Source organism: Colletes latitarsis, chromosome 6 (assembly GCF_051014445.1).
Source record: "Colletes latitarsis isolate SP2378_abdomen chromosome 6, iyColLati1, whole genome shotgun sequence".
Taxonomy (NCBI): domain Eukaryota; kingdom Metazoa; phylum Arthropoda; class Insecta; order Hymenoptera; family Colletidae; genus Colletes; species Colletes latitarsis.
This window is the reverse complement of record NC_135139.1, coordinates 18,527,816-18,549,392: the sequence shown is the minus strand read 5'-3', so window position 1 is coordinate 18,549,392 and position 21,577 is coordinate 18,527,816.

Here is a 21,577-nt window from a genome sequence, read left to right as displayed (position 1 = left end):
AGGGAGATATACTATGATTATTCAGCACTCGAAAGGTTAAATCGTACCGAAAGCACTTTGTTGCGAATTTCTCGTTCGACTGTAGCGTTGGCGAAGCAAGCTCGAACACCAACATCGAATCCGATCGTTTTAACGACTTCTGTTTATTCATAAGGAATGGATATAATTCGGTTCCATCTCGTTATTTATGGTAATTAGTCCACTGAATTATGTTTATTGGGTATTTCTGATAAGCTGAGACTAACTTGTCACGATAAGCAGGTGGTTTGTAGAAACGACATAAATATACGGTATATTCATATCCTATCAAATTAACGTTCGTCTTTACGACTAATTAGAATTTGGAAATATGAAAATAAGCTCGATAAGCATTTGAAGAGCCTCGTTAAATCTTGTTTATCGAGAACTAATTGCCACGAACGTCACAGGATCGTCTTTCTGTATTTTCATTATCTTTTAAAACAAGATACAAATAATGTTAATTGTTTTGCTTAGTATCACCGATAGAGTGTCAAGTCGAAATAGCGATCTTTTATCAGTACGATAAATTCCAAGTTGTATCAAAGAAAAAGACCGTTCAAGTAGTACAAGTTCTCTTCGGTAACAAAATTACATATTTTTACGCGAAACACTTTCTTGTAGAACGCATACTTTGGGAGTTATTCGGGCTGAGCGAGTTACGCGACTCATTCTATATAATTATCAGAATGTTTTTTTTTAGCGAAAAGTCTCCGTATACGACGTTGGCCGCGCGGAAAGAAGCGAAAGTGATCTCGAAGCGTTCGAGGCGGCGATCGAAAATCGAGCACGATAAACCGCGCGATAATCGAACGTACGCACGCGAATCGTACGACGTCGCATAATTTCACCGGAAAGCGCTTAATCCGGCGGGACGAGGACGCGATAAATTCACGCTTAGGGCCACGCGGCGGCATAATTCCGACGCAGCGATTTCAATTTCCGAATTAGATTACGCGGGGACGCAACAGGTGAGCAACCGCGAACTCTCCGAGATCTCTTTTGGTCGTGGTATCGCGCGGAACGATATCCCGGGGAATACCACATGGAGAGCGTGGCCGCGATGCTGCGCGCAACATTCTGATAATCTGCGCGTACGTGCCGCGCGTTGCAAATGAAATTGCTCCGCGGTGCGTGGGTTCGATCTGATGTACGGGCCAGCAGGGCCCCCCTTATCGTCTCTTATTAGTTAGAAATTCCAGCGAGCGCCGGTATTTTATGTTTAATTGCACTCACTCGCGGCGCTCCTAATCTAAATTACCCCATTCCAGTATCTCTCGGCTAATTTGCTTAGCATCGCGACTTTCGATACACCGTTATCGCGATCATAATGCTACTTTATCGTGGCAGACATTTTTCGCGTTACACTTGACTCCGCGCAGGCTCGTTGGCTTTTAAACGCCTTTACCAAACAGCAAGAAGATTCGCCTTTCCAGTCGAAGAAGGTAGAATATGGCCAAACATTTCGATAAAGGTCCGTAGATATCGAGGAATTGGAAGTATAAAATTATTTGTGAAGAATAGGATAATCGTAAGGAGAACGGAAATTAGTAGTTGCGGAACGTATCGTGTCAGACGTGTCTGTTTGTTATCGTATGGCGGCACCTAATGTCTATATTCTACTTAATCGTGGTAGTACATTGTCTTGAACCTCTTCTGAGAGAAATTATTTTGTTTGTGTGTGCAATAGTGTTGCCATATTACGTCGCTATTTGTTTGAAACCTGGCACCACAGATTCACGAAGCAGCGACTTCTGCGAGTGATTTTCAATCATGCATAAATTGCATCTAATTTAGCGTTGCTAAGCCTCACTGATGGAGTACACTAGCAACCTAGAATGAAACTTGTTTCCAACAGGCACTATTTGTTTCCATTAAAAACTTCTTTAAATTCTTCGATCCTAACGAAGGTTCTCTAATCTAGCAGACATTGTGTCATTGAATTCATGTCATTATCGAAGCAACTAAAGTTGCAGAACTATCAAGCATTCGCTACTCGAATTATACAACTTTAGTTACCTAGATAATCAAAAGACTCGTTTGACAGATAAATAAGGCAGTTGATAGAGCGATGGAACGAATCATTGCCCTCCGGGAACACAACATATTAAGAAATAAATTAAGCGGCGGCGCGGTGAAGTAAATCACGTAGCTCTCAAGCATTGGTATAATTAAGCTATAAACGCAAATAGAATCGCGGTGAACATGCGTAGCTAACAACAATGTTTCACACACAATGCAAATGCAGATTTAGTACCGATTCACTGGATCCTCGTATCTTTATTCTCCCCATTCATTGTCAATTTTATTTCTACAAAAGAATTTTCCCACTTCACAGACAAATCACTCGTACAACAAATATTGTGGTCCAGGCTCGATTTTATTTTCATTTGCTCGAATCTAAGGGACGTTCGGAATAAAATTTAAATTGAGATCTAATTTTCTCCAGCTCGTGTCAAGGCTGGCTAAAGACTCCATAAATATTCAGCATTCGTTACGAGCAAAAACCTGGAAAAAAACTAGGTATGACTCAGACGGACGAAAGTATGAATGTAAGGAATCGAGACTAACAACTTAACTACGCGAACACATGCAGGATCAGGACACCCACGCTTCAGTGATCACGCTAAGCGTTTCGCATACACGCACAGGCACTTACCGACGCACACAACGATCAAAAATATATCAACGAATTATCGTACGGATTCTTTCGCAGTGAATAACGCGTCCGGTTGGATAGAACGGAATCTCGCGATTAATCGAAAGCGTTTATCTGGCCGTAATAAAGGCACTGGGTCGAAACGTGCACGACGGTGGAGCGCGCGGTCTTAATGCCGAATAAGAGCAATTCCGTCGTAGAGCGTGGCTTTTGCGAAACGTTCTTGTTGCGTGAGCGAGTGCGTGCGTGCGTGCTCGTTGCGTGCGAGCGTGCGTGAGCGAAATACCGAAAACTTCGAACTCTTTGCTCCTCCTCCTCCTTCTCTTCCTCCTCGTCGTCGTCGTCGTCGTCGTCGTCGTCGTCGTCGTCATCCTCTTACCGCCGCTTCTTCTGCTTCTGCTCTGTGGCTGACTTGTGCGTCCTTTTTTCCTTCTTCCCTTGCGCGGACCCCCTCGCCGGAAGCGAAAGAAGCTCGAGTCCCGCTGCGATTAACCTTTTCAGGAATGAATTATTTCGCTCGTCAGGTCGCCGGGCGGCTTCGTAAAAATACGACTGGCCGATTCGTCGAATCAGTCACCTGCTGTTTACGTAGCCCGAAGTGACGCAACCGAGAAGTTATCGCCGAAGCGTAAACCGTGGAAACGTTTCCTCCCACCGGTCGGCTTGTAAAATGCCAATAAGAATTTGCTTCCTAGTTGTTCTACCAACCCGACGTCTATGCTCGCTAATAAATCGATCCTCTATCGCTTTAGTAATTGCCCCGGCGACGGCCAACGGATCGACCGTTTCATGTCGAGGGACGCTGTAAACTCGGCGAGAAAGCTCATTTTGCCAGCGGGTTTATGGCCATTTCATGCGAAACACGATTGCGCATCGTTCTCTTGATTCTACTCGGAACATGGGACAATTTCGCGAATTTCCAGGCGGGAATAGGTATCGTTTCCCTTCCTCGTTTCGTCGAACAAGGCCTCGGACGGTAAGAAAACATCGGAATCTATACTTCGGCCGGACGTATTGGTACGTCAAGTTCAGGTTTTTTACACGGTGGTTCGTTAGGACGAGCCTTAACAGTAAAACTGATCCGCGGAGCGACAAGTGGTATGCAATAATCGATACAGACAGTGCGGATTAATTGAGAATGAGTGGACATTAATTGAAGGGGAAGAAGAACGAGGCACGCGCAAGTTTCCTTAAGCAGCCGAGCGTGCGTATACGCCTTAAGGATCGTGTAAGCGATAGTCTGGCTACACGGGCGAGAATCGTAAGGCACGGGAAATTAATTGAGGATAGAAACCGATGGGGGGGAGTGCACGGTTATTGGAGATCGTCTCGTCGAACCGCTCATCGATCTTCCGCTGTTCGCCTAACTTTAATCCTCGTTCTCCAGCAACATATCCTGGTACCTTGTTTCTTCTAGGCGCAAGAAGATTTGATTTAAACGTTCCAATTTCACTCTGACACGCAGGTTAAAACAAAGGTGATATCGAAATTCTCAAAATTGATTTTTAAATTCTACACGCGATACACTGTACGCAAAATGTAGTTTCCCCTCGGAGATATTAGTGGACCTTGCCTTAGATTTTTCCTCGCAAGAAACGATACGAGAATTTGTAATCGTAAATCGTGTGTCGTGCGGAGGTCGATTATCGAGAAATGCTGCAAACTCCGGGCAACAATGACCGTAAGCACAAAATCTATCGGAAGCTGGTATCCCATTGACGTGCATGCAAAGCCGCCAGTAGTGGTCTGGCTGTGCATGAATGAGCTCCCGGGAGCTACAGTCACCTGAGAAACTATCGTCCCTCGCGTGTAACCAAGTGCATCTCTCGGGTCGAATGCCGGTGCATCCACTCTACATAGTTGTAACGGCCCACGGTTGCGAGCACAGCCAGAGACCTTGTAACGGTCGGTCACGAATTACACGAACACGTACGAAACTCTCGGCTGTTTGGCATGTTTCGACGCCGCTCTTCCATAATTGACCGAACTGCACGAGCGACTGAAACACAATCGACTCCGCCAGGTTAAACGTTTATTTTACGATGTGTATTTCGGTAAATGTCACAGGGTTAATCGAAATGTCACAGTGAATTCACGGTTATTAATTCGACTTAACCCTTAACTACGGTCGTGCAGATCCAAAATCGAGCAAAAACTTTTAGTAGGAAACAAGCTAGAAAATAAAATAGTAACGTGTCGGAATTTCAAATAATCAAGAATTTAGAAATAATATATATACGTTTATTTCTCCGTTTAATTAACGTGACACGCGGTTCTTCTAAATCGAAGGTTATCTGGTATCTTCGGTAATGTTTAAAAAATATTTTCGCTCGGTAGTTAGCTCGACTCCTAGGATTATGCAGCATTCCTCATCTGTTTTATGGGTACACCGTATGCAGATGCACGTTTCCGTGATTTCCAGGTCGCATCGCGATACAAAAGTGCCGTGGAGTCGTTCCGGGCCAGTTCCTGACCTTTCGCCCGATTTTTCCAGGGTGTGGCGCACGTTTGCATACGAAGAATTAACGAGTAAATACGGAGAGGCTATTACGATTCACGATCGTCTATGGCGTATGCAAAGGAGGCGGAAGAACGACCGATGAGGAAACACCGTCGAGCTGTTAGTATTCAACGAGATAATGAAGAAACACCACGGAATTCAATGACCTACCGGGAAGCGTAGGACGATAGTAACTTCGTGGCTTCTATCAGGATTAGATTAGCATACAACCGATGCGGACTCCGGTAGATCGTTCGATTCGAATATTCCGTCCCTTATTGCCTACTCGCTTTAAATATGCGTTACTGCCTTGCAACACGCACCGAAATTCATTTCTAATTCTCTACGCACGCTACGAATTATCTACCGGGAGAAATAAAACGGTTGGAATAAAACGAACGTACTTAAAACATAGAACAGTCGCGACTACCTATGACGCTTTCACTGTTCGTGACGCTCCACGTACCTTCGACTTGTTTCTCTGATTGAACGCAGAATTCTTTTTTGTATCCTTGGAAAGGGAAAAGTTTTGCAACGTTCCTCGTCGCGAAGCTCGAGTTTCTAAACTTTTTGGATTTCAGTTATTAAATACGAAGCAGATATACAAATAATTCCCCTTTCCTTTGTGCTGTTTCAACTTGTGCCAGTATCGCGTGTGTCTGCCGTACGAATAGGAGTAACTTTTTAAGCGTTCGCGTTTTCCACGGGCAGCGAGAAGCGAAACGCATCATCCGTGGGCCCGGTTGCATTACAATCTTCTGGCGAAATTTCTTGCGGCGGGTCCGTTGTTTTTATTGACATTCCGCGAGCTCGATTCGGGGATACTTAAGAGGGCCCGAGGGCGGTAATTCGAGAACCGTAAGGTGTTTCGGGACGGCCGCATCGGAGCATTCGATACCGGCTCTGCGGAGGCGGACGATACTTTTCCCTCGTACAGCGCGATACGTCAGACCTCGTCCGTCGGTGGATTCCACCGGTAATCCGGCCGGATCGGATTACTCCGTCCATAATACGTGAATCGTGATACGCCCGCGATATTCCTACCGAGGGGGCTGTTCGTCCTCGAGGAACCTCGCGCGAGCGAGTCACGAATCAACCCGGACGTCGGTGAGTCTTTTTAAGCGTGAAACTCGTCTTTATCGATACGATATTCGTTTTGCCACGGGTATTAAACCCTCGAACGGGTCCATTTTGACCCCTATATTGCCATAAAACACCATATATTACCAGTAAGACACGGAATGTAGAAAGAACAAGGGTTTCACCGCGTATAAATAGATAATAATTCATCTCTGCCATTATGTCATCGTTGCTTCTCACCTCGCACTGCTCGAAACATAATTCTCAGGCGTCTAATAAACGTCAGGTGGTCGGTGAATAAAGTACAAATATAATATGTAAAGATTCGATGTTGAAAAATATGTTTTCAAACTGTTAGATGGGAATTCGAAAAATTTCCTATTTTACGTTCACAGTAAGTTTACCAATTCTCGCGTTCGCCGTAACCTCAACTAAACCGTCGTCGAAGCAGATTGACTTGTTAATTAAATATTCATTGTACATTTAAGATGGGAAAATTACAAGTGTACAGTACTCTACGTGTTTGTAATAAATGCAAATCAGGAGACATTGCGTTGATATTCTTGGTTAAGAATCAGTAGAGTAGCAGCTCCGTCGATACTCAACATTCCTTTCACCGTGTCATAAAGTTGACAGCACACAATTCACAGTGAGCTTTATTACACGTAGGAAAGATTACTATGTTTAAGCAACTACCTATAATATCTTGACAATCTTTCAAAAGAACATTCGAGACACTGTATTACACTTTCCGAGCGAAAAGGGGCAAGAAAAGGGAATCGGTAGCTTGCGTTTATCGTGCCTTGTGAGAAAACCTTATAGACTATGAATTACAAACTGATAGTCATACGTTCGAATCCTTTCTGGATAGAATTATAAATGTCCCGAGAAACACAGTTATAATCGAAATAATTAATAAGATACATTTACCTAGCAGTCCAGAAGAAACCAACCTTCGTAAAAAGGATCTATTTACGATCTCTTTGGGGTTCGTAATACTAGAAGTTAAGAACCACTGGCTCGGTAATATCCTTTATCACGAGCTGGCAAAAGTTGGAGGGAGGAGAAAATTAATGCCCGTGTATCCGTATTTTTGAGTGGACGCGAAATAGAGAGCTCGAGGGATCGGCGACGCAACGAAGCGCAAGAATTAACGCGATGTAAAGCCGGAAGTGACGCGAAAGGGCTCTGGTTCTGTTGGTTCTCGCGGAGGAGACGTCGCGGAGGTTATCCAAAACACGCACGGCGTTGCAACGGTGTCCGGGTATGGCGGGACGATACGTACACGCACGCTGTCAGCGGATTTCACTGTCGGGAGCCGGAAATTATCGTAGCGACCAGCAGCGTCCCGCGCGGCGAGCCCGGAGGGGCACCGTTCAGGGGCGTAAAAGCATCCGAACCGGGCCACGGAGATGCGAGGCAACCGCTCATTACCGAAACCGCTTTCATTGGTTACCGCGCGTGAAGATGTACACAGAGAGCCGGCGCAACGAAGGGAAGAAGGAAACGACGCGAAGAAAAACAGGCCGCTGGTAAGGGGGAAGGGAACGGGGAGGACCAGAAGAAGAAGCAGCAGAAAGAGTGCAAGCCATCATCCAGCAGCGGCAGGCCAAGAAGCCTGATTATACGGTGGGAGTGGCACGAGGAGCTCCAGTTGGGCATCGAGTTCCTTCGTAATTCGTAATACGTCCAGATATTACGCCCGCGGCCCAAGATGCTCCTCGCGGAGCAAAAAGTGCCGAATTTCATAGACCCGCTGCATGCGATTCAGCCTCGTTTCCTCGCTCGACTTTTTCACGGAACGCTTATTCGGGCTGATAAAAAGAGGCTTTATAATTTTTAGGGTAGATAGTGCTCGTCAAACGAAGCAGGAAACTCCCGATAAACGTGACTTGCGAAATTAATATTTACAAAATTATACAGAGTGTCCCGATATGCATCCTTCTGTCTCCTTGCTATTCCGCGACAGGAGCTTCACGTAGTCTGAAATTGACCGGTGAGATTCAGCGACGATCCACCCTGATTGATTAAACGACGAGCCTGACAAGGACATTGAAACACCCTCCGTTTCCCGGACAGGTGTACCGGCTGTGACGTGGATCTTATTTCCGTCGGTTTACGGTTCCCGTCAAACGGAACGTCTTCCAGCGTTCCTGGAATAGTTCCGCGGGCAGAGGCATTCCGTCGTTCGCGACGATTGTCAGCTCGTTCGCGAGACGTTCCTCGCTAGGTCGCCGCGAAGAGGAACGACGCGTTTATGTGGAAAGCCGCGGCGCTGACCCGATGGCAAGAAGCCCGACGTCCATTAGAATTCCATTCTGACGAAAGGACTGATTTTTGCCTCTATCGAGTAAGTAGAGTACGGTGCAATCTTCGGTGTTTACTTTACCCCGATGAAGATTTCCTCGTAAATTCTATTTCCATTCCATTTGTTCAAGAAAGACGTTTCTCTGTGAGAGACGATACATACAAGGTGTTCCGCCACTCTGGGAAAAATTTTAATGGGAGATTCTACAGACCAAAATAAGACTAATCTATTCTACGAAGAAAGAAAGACCAGTAGTCTCGTCGTATTGGGTCAGACGCTTTAGTCAGACAAGTTCCCCTAAGGCTAAGCAAAAATTACTTTATACTGTCATTCTTAATTATTCTGCCACATTATTCTTAACCCAGAATTATCTCACCTATAAGATATCGTATTTATAAAATTTCACTGGGGGAGAGGGGGGGGGGGATCTAGAATAAATTAAATTTAAAGGAAAGAGAAATTTATAATTGACATTGAATTCTGAGATTATTCTTGATATTTCTGCAGCAAAAAGTTCGAAGAAAAAGACAAAGGTCTCTATCGTAAAATGACGTATAGCTTCGCGTTTATGATATCGATATTCAAATAAGTATCGTTCGCCATAGTACGATTAAATAAAATGTCTCCTCGACTGTTCGTCCGGCTGCGGCGCCGGAAAGAAATTAATGTTACAGATTCGGGTATAATTGATTTGGACGTCAGAACTCTAACCCTGAAATAAGACGCGATGAATCGTTGCGATTTATCAAACGATGACTTAATTTCGCCAGCAGCGAGATTTACAGTGGGTACTGAATCAATAATAACGTCCTGCCGGGATTCGAGTGATATTTTATCGAAGACAGGTCCACGATTAGAAGCAGCGAACGGACGTGATTCCAGTTTATGGTTTCTAATTCTATTGGATCGGTTCGCGATAGATCAAGACGGATGGTTCGTGACGGATAGCGCGTAATGGATAGATCATGATGGATACATAGCATCGAAGATATATTCCGGGGCTGGGAATTGCCACATATGGAATTAGGTACAACTCCGTTCAAGATCGCTGCTGCCGGCGTATCGATTTCCCAACCAATCGGCTCCCTTAATTATTCGACCGCCCGAACGATCGGCTCCTTTCGATTCATATTACAACACTATTTGCGAACGGTGAACGGTACGATTCTACTATTTTACGAATGTAATAAATAAATATAAATAAACCGAGAGTATATTTCTCGACGAGTCCATAATAAATTCATGCAGTTTCATAAGTAGAACAGGAAAGCACAGAAGTGTAAAACATCGTGTATCATTAGATCGATATCGGCGCGAGAGTAATTGCCACCGCTCGGATTTAAAGGCGCCCGTAGATCGTTACGTTCGTCGCGACGGAACACGAGCAGAATAGATTTGTCCTGAATTTATCATTCTGTTTATATATATATATTTAAAAGAAGAACGAGTACACAAGTCTCAAGTTCGACAGATAAATCATTTCGCGTCGCGAAAAATGATAACAGGGGCCACAGGGTTTCGATCAGGAAATGCCGTAACTCGTTGCTCAGTTCTATTATTTTGCATATAAATAAATTTTTGCCGTATACCCTTCCGTCATCGTTTTGCATTCATCGTGCCGGTCGTAAATAACTGCTTACCGCGGCTCGTGCTTAAATTATTTGCATCGGGAATAATAAAACGAACGAAACTATAGCGAGACCGTGAAGAGTCGTCGCGGGAGATAGGCAAGAGACGGTGGAAATAGTAAAACGTCGGTCACAAATCAGCCGGGGGAAGAGAAACGTACTATTTCCGCATAAACAGCAGGATGGAAGGTCTGATTTGGAATTCAAAGACGCGTCGGGGAACGGTTAAAGACCACACCGCCGGTCTAAGTCGAACGAACGTGGGGGGTTATTAATTTGGTTTCGCGGACGATTCGCGGACGCAGGTGTCCGCGATCGTGGAAATGGCCGATCGTAAAGAGTTCGAGGAACAGAGTCGTCAGGGACGGCGTTGGCGTGGGTCAGGATGCCGACGTGTTCCCCGTCGAACGGAGGGCCGTGTCTCGCCGCGAAGAATCCGCGAAGAAACGATCGATCAGGAGGGGGGCTGACACTAATTGCGGAGAACACTTGGGGAACACGCGTGGTTCCACGGTGGAACGGCAGGAACGAACGCCGCGTGATTTATCGCTTATCGGAGGTGCTCGTCCCGCTGATTGGCTGACGAGCAAGACTCTGGTTCGGCGCGACACTCTTGTCTCTCGTCGATTTACGATCGGAGCGGTCGCCGGGCATCGTGCCGGACACCGACGTCCACGTCGCGCCGCTGACGCCGGGCCGACCTGCCTGATTGGCAGCGAAATCGGACAGGAATCGGCCCTCGACGGTCTATTAGCTCGCCGGAAGAGATACGCGCAAGATCTAATAGGCCCAACGACGGCACCGCGTCTTCCACCACAACCCAGGAAAGTAATGAGACTTCGATAAGGTCGCGAGCAATGTCGTTCGATGCTTTATTAATTCCTTCGTGGAAACTGCCGGCGTACGTGTACACCTCTAGTTTCTACCTGGATATGTATCTTGTCACCGTGCAGGGTTGTTCCTCCATTAACCGCTCGCGCTGGCAATTAATCGGTGATTGCTCGCAACCAAACACGTCCGTAAAATTTCATAACGGACTACGACGCAATAAACTCTTTCTATCCATAAATTAACCCCCCCTCCCCCCCGACTACCGATCTCGGAGATTGTGGTCCGACGCAACGCACGCACGCCGGGATATTTCGATACGCCATACAAATTTCTCTTTCTATCGCGTTTTCGTTCCGGGGACCTTTCAGAAGCGGGTATGTACAATTTTAATGCGTTCGTTTAACCCTCAGACAGCGGACATCGTGTTGCATGCACGGCGGATGCAAGGTCAACGTGACCCAAAAGTATTTAGTAAACTCTGAGTCGCAGGTTTTGCAGGTTTCTGAAAAACTTTCAAATACGTACAATTAAAAATAGTCCAAGTATAACCACTTTCGTTTAATATAGTTTCGTTTAAATAATTATTCGTACTCTTCGTTTTGAAGTTCGATTAGTAATTTGTACCTTAGACGTTCGGTTGCTCTAGGAATTTCTGACGAGAACGTACAGAATTTATTCTCTAATATAATTGTTCTTGGAAGGCCGTTAATTTCTTAATTTTTAACGCTCGATTGGAAACGTTTTCCGAAAGAAAAACGCGATCGAATCTTAGGAAATCCATCCTCGAAGGGAAGGACTTAGTCAGAGAGGAGACAGTACGGGACAACAGGTCGGCAATTTGCGAGACACGCATTCCTAGAAGCGGAATGACCGGTCACAACAATGTCCGCCAATTTTTCTAATGCGATGCTTACGGGCATTGACTACCTTCCGGGAAGCACCGGCATTGTGTCCAGGATTTTTCCTCCGCCACCGGGTCGGGATGCACCTGGTGGAAAGCGAGGGAGACGTTGTCGCGCGTTCTTCGAGGAATCGACCATGCACGACCGCTATAGGAATCGATCGTACGATACTGTTCTGCCATTTGTAGATACCAGACATGCACACAGTATCCTTCCTTTTCAGACGAGATCGAAACGTGCCGCGGCGTAACGCCTTTTGGGGACACCGGTTGGACCCGCGACGAATAAACGATATAACGATCGTTTTCATTGGGGAAAAATACTAACTAGGACGTGTTAATTATCAGGTTTAGAGAACTTCGTCGAAGGAATCATGGATTGCAATGCAAACAGTTTTTTGACAAAAATGTCAAACTGATTTTATTCACATTTTAAGAAAAGTCTGTGAAATATGAATTACTTCGTATTATTTGGTGCACTCGAATGTACACGTACCGTTAAAAACTTCCTCCGAAAATTACGATACGCAAAAAGTGAAGTTAAGCACTGCAGAAACTGTTTTCATTATCTTTATCGTCCCGATATACTTCATTTTACACGGTAATCGCAAGCAACGAACCCCAGGGGCTTAACCAAATAAAATTAAGAAAACACGATTCGAAAGACATTACCGCGCCCATAAATAATATCGTAACGGCTCCTGTTTTACGTAATTTCTCTCGATTAAATTCGTTTGGCAACGCTCAATTCCGCCGTGGTTAACCGTCATCGTTAATGCGTTTTTCGACAGGGTTACGTCCCTCGACGGGCTAAAAGGTTACGCGTGCATTAACGTACAATGCAACGCGATGCAATTACAGGATCTAAATTATTATCTTCGGCGGGCAATCATACGTTTCCTCGCGATAAAAAAATCTTGGTTCTTCCTCGCCGCGACGTGATCCCCGTACCCGATGAGCCGATTTGGGCGACCGGGTGAACCGGAAGTGGCCGGACGGACCCAATTACCTCGACTCGGAGTCGAAACGCGTACCGTTAGCGGACGAACACGTGCGTGTGTGTGTGTGTGTGTGTGTGTGCACGGGAGTGGAGCCGCGGCCCACCCCGAATCAAATTGCGCGGCTCGCAGTTTCTCGAGTTCTCGCGAGTCGCTAAAGCCGCGTATTCGCCGGCGGGATGAGTCCGATATGAGGCGGCCAACGAGAAGCTTTCGAGACAGTCCACAGGATATATCGCGTTTCCGGGCTGCCCTCGAGCCGCGACCTCTCCTTCGTAGCGAATTCCTGCACGCCGTAGCGCAGGTTTGTCTTCTTCCTGTCACTTCTACGTCCATCGCGTTCTACCAAACTTTCAAGACAAACAAACGAAACCAGTGTCTGTCTTTTTCAGCCAATATTTCAGCAGCAATTACATTCGTTGCGTTTCAAGTTCTCCTCAGGAAACGTTCTTTTTCTTTCCATTAGGCATTTAAAACCGTACGTTATCCACAAATAATAACTAGAATTTGTAAACCTTTAGTCTCGAATTTAAAAACACGCATCAAATTAAATTAAACGTCCCCAAGCATCACGAGTCATTTTTCGCGTAACCAAAAAACCGATACAGTGCCCAGTACGTTGTTGGCCGACGTCGAAATCTTAAAGGGTCGATAAAAAAATAAGCAGCGAGCTCCTTTCAGGCTCGTTCGCGGACGCGTCTTTATTCCCCAAAGTGCCATCGCAATCGACCTGGTTGCAGCAAAAACGTTCGCACGCTGGGCCGGTCGTGTTCCTTTTGAACAGCTGATTACGTATTTCGGGTTGGTCGGCTTCCCGTTGTCAGCGTCTCCGTTACTCAACGACCGATCGGCCTGAAACTTGCGCCGCGCCTTCCCGAGACCGTGATTAACCAGAATTCGTTATCTAAACGAACCGCGGGGTTCAACGTCGATCGGGATTTCTGTTTTTACTTTTTTCTTTTTTTTTTTTCTTCTCGTCTCGTGGATGTCACGTGGGATTCGTTCACGTCCGTAAGTGGGTTTCAGGAACGTGGGAAGCGCTCGAAGCGAAGGATCCTTGGCACCAGGCTCTATCGAATCACGACGATCGTCCGATGAATTAATTACGAGATTTTATTAGCGCCGCGCCGGCACGATCGTCCGAATCGATCGTGGAAATAAATTTCGCGGCGAACGTTTCCTGGAGAGAGAGAAGGGAAATAAATAATCGACGCGCGAGCACCATCCGCTACGGGGTACTTAAAATATATTTCGCACTCCGTATATCCACGCACGGCTCTCGCGGCCCGGACGTGGCTTCGTCGACCTTCGACCCAGGCCAAATTATCGACCCTATAAAAACCATGCTACCCGCCATTAGCATTCGATCGGGGCTGTTTTACGAGTTAAGCGTTCAGGGGCCATGCTCGCTGACGATAGATCTCTCATCCTCCCTCTCTCTCGCTTCCTATATCCACGAGTGATTTAACCGTAGGCCAAACACTAGACACCTTTACGATCGCGACAATAAATTCGCGAATTGGTTACACACAGTGGAAACGTCCGTGTTCGCGAGATTCTTGCAAAAATATTTTAAACCTCGATCGATCGAGTATAAAAGTGCCAGGAATAAATAAAATAAGTTTCTAGTTCATCTCGGAATTTTTTTTATAGGTCACAATCTGTAGCTTCGATCGACTCGAATTTACAGATTTGAACTTGTTTCTTTTTATCCGTGCCAGAGGAATAGCTTTCAGAGAGTCTTCTATGTCTCGTATGTCTTGTTCATCAATATTTCTAGCTGGACAAATAGGTCTGCTTTTCTCGCGTCCGATCTAGTCTAGCTCCGCGCGTTTTGTGTAGCAGCGGAAATTGTTGTTGCGGTTTTTTGGATTTTCCTGTAGCCTTACAGATGGAACGATCACCCTTACTTGGTTAAAATATTCATCGAATGTTGCATTACTGGTTTCTTGCAATGAGTTTTGTATTTTGCGATTTAATCGGTTTAAATTACGTTTATTCGTTAGGTATCTCTACACTTGCCACTTTGCTCTTACACGCCATTTATCTGCAACGAGTTTACTGTGAGCTTAGGAATGTTGTTAATGTTTGGGGAGGTTCAATTCTGCCGAGGAGCCGAGAGCTCCAAGCCGTTTCTTCGAACGACCCTGTAAATAATTGTACCAACGCGTTCAGGCAATCTTCGCTTTTTAGTTTAATTTTTAAATCCAGATCTCCTTCTTTCCGGTCGGAATTTAACTCAGCTTGTAGCATTTGTGGCAAAAAGATGCGTAGTTTGCTTTTCATGTATTACGGAAATATAAATTATATTACAAGAAAAATCGCGTTTCAATGAAATCGTCAACATATCAGGTTTCGATAAAAATATGTGCAATCACTACGTCCGTTAATCGAGCGAAAAATTTTAAATCTTCAACGAATATCGTATTTTATATAAAATATAGAAGACGCAATAGCAATGGCCGGTAGTGTAAGTGTCGCGTCATTGGCAACGATCCCGAGAAGGAAGCAGATCGGACCGGTAATCAAAGACGAAGGTAAAAATCGCGGGGTGGCAGGGCCCGAAGCCGAAAGGAGTTTACGGACGGAAAAGGACGAGCCGGAATTCTTTTTACGACGTTCTGACCCCACCGATGCGATACGATCGATCGATCGATCGGACGATCATCGTCGACGACCCGGACGAACCGTCGACTCGCGGCCGGGCGGATCCACAAGCGGTGCCGCAACGCGAGGAGGAGAGAAACACTTTTTACGATGATGGATCGCCGGTCGAACCGGCAGGAACGTCGGTTCGCTCGGTTCCTCGTGTTGGTACCCGTGCGTGCACGCGAGGGAGGGGTCCGGGGATACGTACGTCGTGTCCCCCGGTCGCACATAAATTCGTGTAAACCCCCATAAATCCCGGGAGAGGCGCGAGCGGAAAGCGAGACACGAGAGGACAGACAGTCGCGTATCCGCTTCAACGCGCCTGAGATGCCGACTCGCGACCCGAACTTTTGCCGCTCGGTGGTGCAAACAGACAGCGGGCGTGTCAAACTCGCTTTAAAAAGTATTTCGAGGGCAATTCGAATCTTAGGAACGAAGGAACAGCATCAAAATTTGGCGTTTAATCGTAAACATCAACGTCGTACGTTCGTTGGGTTTTGTTTTATATACGATTAATAACAAAAAATTATGGAGGCTGTCGTAATCGCTATGTTTCTGGTTACGTACACGCAAATTACACGCTCGTAACGCTCGATTCGAACAACATAAGCTCTCTCGTACGAAATTCCAAGGAAGATGTCGAAAGTCGCAAGAAGCGGATACGCGAACGGAGAAGAAGAACGCAAGAATCGCGGCTCGTCGTTTGCCACTTTCGCAGCAATTATCTGCCCATAATGGAGGACTTCAGAGCCGAAAATGGGCCAGGAATAAAAGCCGTCCGAGAAAAACAGTGGCTAGAAAAGAAGAGCAAAGGAGTATCGATGCGGCACGGTTATCGTTCGTCGGTGAAACGCGACGCGCCGGTCGGGCGTTCCAATTAAGTCCGGGCAATTATCGACAGCTAATGGAAGAAAAATAATCGTGTTGTCCCGAGATTCCTTCGCGGAAAGAAAGACAGGAAGAACGGTTTCGGGACATCTAGCGCGGCAGGTGCATGCGTGATCCGCCGAATGGCCAGGCGAGGAAAGAAGGGCGATACTGTTGGATCGATCGGAGGACGCTGCGGAGCACGAAGGCGGAGGAGGAGATCGGAGCAGTCAGAGGGAGGTTGAAGAAGGTGGAGTAACCGTAGGAGGAGATTGCCGACCGACAGGACCACTATTCCAACAAGCGAGGCGACCGGCAAAAAGTTAATGAAATAATATCAATGCGGAACGCGTATCGCGGGGGTACAAGTAGTGGGCCAACGAGTATGCGATCCCCCTGCCGTCCTCCTCTCCCATATCCCAACAGGCTTCATATCCCTTCTTTTCCGTTGAACGGCGAGCTCCTCCGGATCCAGACTACACCGGGAGCAGAACCGGCAGCCGGCTTTATCGATGTCCCTCTTGAATTCGCGCGACTCACCTTGCAAACTCTCCGTCCGTTCGGGTAGAAACTCGACGTTGATGAAATTCGAAGATATTAGGTCCATGACAACACCATTCTAGAAAAAAAACAACTCCAAGTCATCGTTCGAAATCTTGAATTCGAGACAAAAGCTGACAGAGCTACAGTAATGATTCGTAAAATGAACGTCAGGGTTGGCATATCGTACACAGCGATATCGTTGGTCCTCGAAGTTGCCTTTATCTTTTGACAACGACCTCTCGTTAGGAAAGAAACGTTCAACTTACGAATCACGTTCAATTTAAGAATCATTAGTGCACTAGCGAAACGATCATCGTATTGGACGCTTCCAACTATGGAAATGTGTAGAAGTTACGACGTTATTTGGATAATAAAGCCTCTTACAAATTTAACGATACAAACGAACCAGTTTATTAAAGACTTTGTTCACGATCACGTCTAGAAAGATACTGTCGCAGTCGATGGCACGTGTCTCGACAAATCGGTTTCGAAGAAAAGATCGTCGTCGCTGAATCGTCCACTTTGTCGGCTACATGAAAGAAACACTTTTTGCGTATCGAACGATTACAACTACGTGCATTTAATAATTTACCGTACAGGATTAATTGCTTTCCTTGAATCGTAACTTCACGAGCAACTCTTTCAATTTTTTATACATATACACACCATTACATTTGCTCGTTTCCAAGTTTCCTGAATATTCAAACAATGCGCATTTAATTAAAAATCCCCGTACGAGTGAATTCCAAATAAGGGCGTATAACATTGAAGGGCAAAAAATTCGTTTCGCGAGCATCGAGCACGATTCGAACGAAATCGATCGCGTTCCCGGCCGGATCGCTCGCGCCGCGGTAAGAAAATTAATTTGATCAATCCTCCGGCATCGTTCTTCCTCGATACATCGATTAATAACGCTCCGATATCTGCACGATCTCGAGTGGAGAGCGCATCCCAGATTCGGTCATCCCGTTCGCTTCCTTGATCGCGCCCCACCGTTCCGCGCTGCGATGCGCGGCACGAGGAAAAGATCGCCGCTTTATTAACGAGGCGTTCCGCAATAAACCGAGATGTGCGTATTGCTCTGATCTCGGGTCGAAGGAATCGCACGGGGGCAGCCCCGTTATCGTGCGATCTTTCAAACGGTTCAGCGCGCCGCGTTTCTTCGCGAGGAAAGGCGTGCTCGCGCAACCAGAGGACACAATCGTTTCCTTTCTCGTTTTCGAAACTGTAATTTTCAAATTATTATTTTTCAAGCCCAAGTGCTTCATAGTTTCTTAACAAAAAAATACCAAAGGGAACATAAAAAAACGTGTTTTATAGTAGAAGAACCCCTTAACGTTCGGTAATTCGTAAAATAAGGAAACGTTAATCTTTCGAAGAGAAACATCGAATTCCCCACTGACGGTAATTCACAATTATTCGCGGCCGTTAATTCAGTAACCAGCCCCGGGTACGACAAACGAGTCCCTCCTATTCAAAACTCGGCGGCTCCGTGAATTAGCAAGAAACATAGTCGCGGTCGCGCGATCCATAGATCGGCCCGTCGACGGGCAGGATCTACGGCCGCGTCGCGTGCGCCCGTGCCGGCTAGACCAGGAGCAAGCGTTATTTATCGGGCCCCGTCGAAATTATTCTATTAATAAATATTCCCCGGACGCGCCTAGACGTCCGGACGGTATGTCCAGGATGCGGCCGAGTCCTGGCCAGCTATGTCAGGCTCGCGGACGCAATGGACAGGCTATCGTATACGTACACGCGCAATTCCAATGGACTCTGCATTAAACATTAAGGCAAACCTCCCGCAGGAGCGCGCGACACGATCCCGATAAAAACCAGTCCCATTTTCCACGCGTACAACCGATCTGACGCCCGACTATGGTATCGAACGCTCGCGGTTCTCCCTCCAGGCCCCTTCGAGTTTCTTTCCGACCAGCGTCTTCCTTTTCCCCGGTCGCCCTCGTCGCTTGCTTTGGAAACGGAGAAACCGTGGCGGTAAATCGCACCGACGATAATTTCGCGCCCGTTCCCATTTTCGCGTTCCCTTCCGTCAGAATGCTGCTCGACACACCGACGATTCGCAAAATCATTTTTCGTGCATCAACAGCTGTTTGTACACTGCCATATCATCGACTCTCCTTAAAAGGATCAAAACAATATCTTTTTCTTAAACTGTGCGTATCATTAACATCGATTTATCTCTTTGTATTTTATGATCGTCCGTCCAGAGGCGAGTTTGGACCAGGTTGGCTCGATTTGAGTCCCAGTGCGCGAGCATCGCGCCAGAGGTTTCGTGGAATTTCGCGAGAAGGATGCAGAGCCAGCGTGTTCGCGAACGAACGGCGTTCCAGAAATTCGTTCGCAGGCCGAGTCGTTTGTAACTTCACCGTTAAACTCGGAAGTTCGACGCCGAGAGTCACGGTGCCAGTGACCGTGACGATATTCTTGCTTTATGGCACCACGTGTGCCGGTAACGAATGGATCTGATCGCGGTTTTCGGTTCCGCGGAAAGATCGAAGATACACTGCCGACGGAAACTCTCCTACCGATACTTGCCACAGATGCGACGATTAATTAAAGTCGAGATGAAATCTATGCGCGCGGTGCTCGCACGAACGAGAAAAATCGTCAGAAACGATCGCATCGCGTCTTTATTAATGACAGCGATACGAAACTGTTACACAACCTTGTCAAACAGACTTTTGAGCTAGTCTGAATTATTTCTAAATAATTAGAGACATTCTAACGAACGTATATCGGTTGATAATCCTCGATGAAATGGACCGAAATGCCGACTGTCGAATATTTCATTGGCCGTTAACACAACTGGGTGATCCGGAGGGCCTGACGCCTCCGCTGGTGAAAAAGCTGCGCCATAAATATTCTTTCGGGCCTAACGCGACAAAACGGCCGGCCGATGCGCCCCGACGAGATAAGAATTCTCACATTCGCAATCATCCTGTCGACGCGACGCATCTCCCGGAGAAATATCGACCAAGATTTTTGTCTCTGCCGCGCGGACGCGTCGCGAGCTGGTTCAGCGACGCCGGTGCCGAGAAACGGCCGCGCCTGTCCGCCTGTCGGAAGACGGATGATCCTCTGTCGTAGCGTGGCAAAACCGTCCTCCGCGGGCAAGAAGAAGTGGAAAATGGCCGGTCACCGGCTTTGTCGCGAGCCCGCCGATCGGACGGACTCCTTCGGAATGAAACGTTTGACGCGTAAAAGGCCACTCTAGCCGTGTTCCCGTCGGTTTTCGATATGCGCCAGCGATCTTTCTAAGTCGATGGGATTTCTCGGCTCGGCCACGCGATCCACGGCTATGCCCGCCGCGTTCCGTGGAATTCGAGAGCAGAAAACACGCTTAAGTCGCGGAATAAAGATGCGAACTAGACGGAATTCCCTTTTTCCGAGCCGTTCCACGCCACTCTCCGGCGACTGCCGCTTGCGTTTTTGGGCCCGCTTTAGCAACGACACTCGTTCCCGCAGAAATCCGTTACAACTAGAATTATAAAGTTATTATGGCCACGCAACTATCGTTGAATCGTCCGCTGTTCACCTGCTCCGTGCTGCCCGTTTCGTACGTATTATCAAAGCCAAGAACAAAATTATCGGATTATCTATTAAACTAGCGCAGATTACAACCTTCTTGCAAAATTAACCTTCGCCTTGAAATTCAAGGGTCAAATTTTTTAAAATTTGTCCTGTTCTACTCGCTACTACGAACTGTATTCGCAAAAATATGTCACCCAACTGACAATGAATTAATTTGTTCTTGGTAAGAGGTTTAGCATGCAAGGTGACGGCGAAGATCGGCCTACAATTTTCTTTATTACCGCGCGTATAAATATCAAATAGGAAATATAGGATGCAATATCTTAAGTGGTACAATTTTCGCAACTCTGCTCTGTGAGGAAACACGCGACCGGTGTATAAAACTCGTAAGTAATCTCGATCCGACGTGGTCATTCGCAGTCAAGTACCAGACGATCCAGTGCAATAATATAAACGTCGTTCAATTAACCGATCCGGAAAATAAGGAAGACGTATCGTCCAAGTAATTCGCTACGACAAAAACCTATCGTTTGCAGATCTGCTTGAGTGGCTCGGTCGGCGAGTTCGACGCCGGAATCGTCGTGGAACGAGCGTCTCGAGCAGCGGCCGTGAGCGTTTCGCAGTTTCATTACGCCCGGGAACGTGTATGTACGTCGTCGTCGCGCGTGTATCTCGATTAGCCATGCCGGGGAATTAATATAAGCAATATCGTTAACGATTATACGGCCGAGAATGTGCAATTATCGGGCATAAAGTACGATTTTTCAAAACGTAAAATATCAACGGGCTCAGGACGACCGAGAGCGTGCTGCTCAGCCTGTCACAGCGGCAACACGATCGACTGCCATCGGCTACCGTATAATAATGTGCGATTAATTATCCGCTCCCGATGCGTTAGACGCGTCTAGTGCGTAGACGCAACGTGGAAATTAATGAAACTAGCGTGGGCGCCGTGAAAAATACGAACATCGTACGCGTCTCGAGAGACAACGTGTGGCGATTTAAAACGCGACTCCTGGTTACGCAGCGATTTTATTTAATTAGAA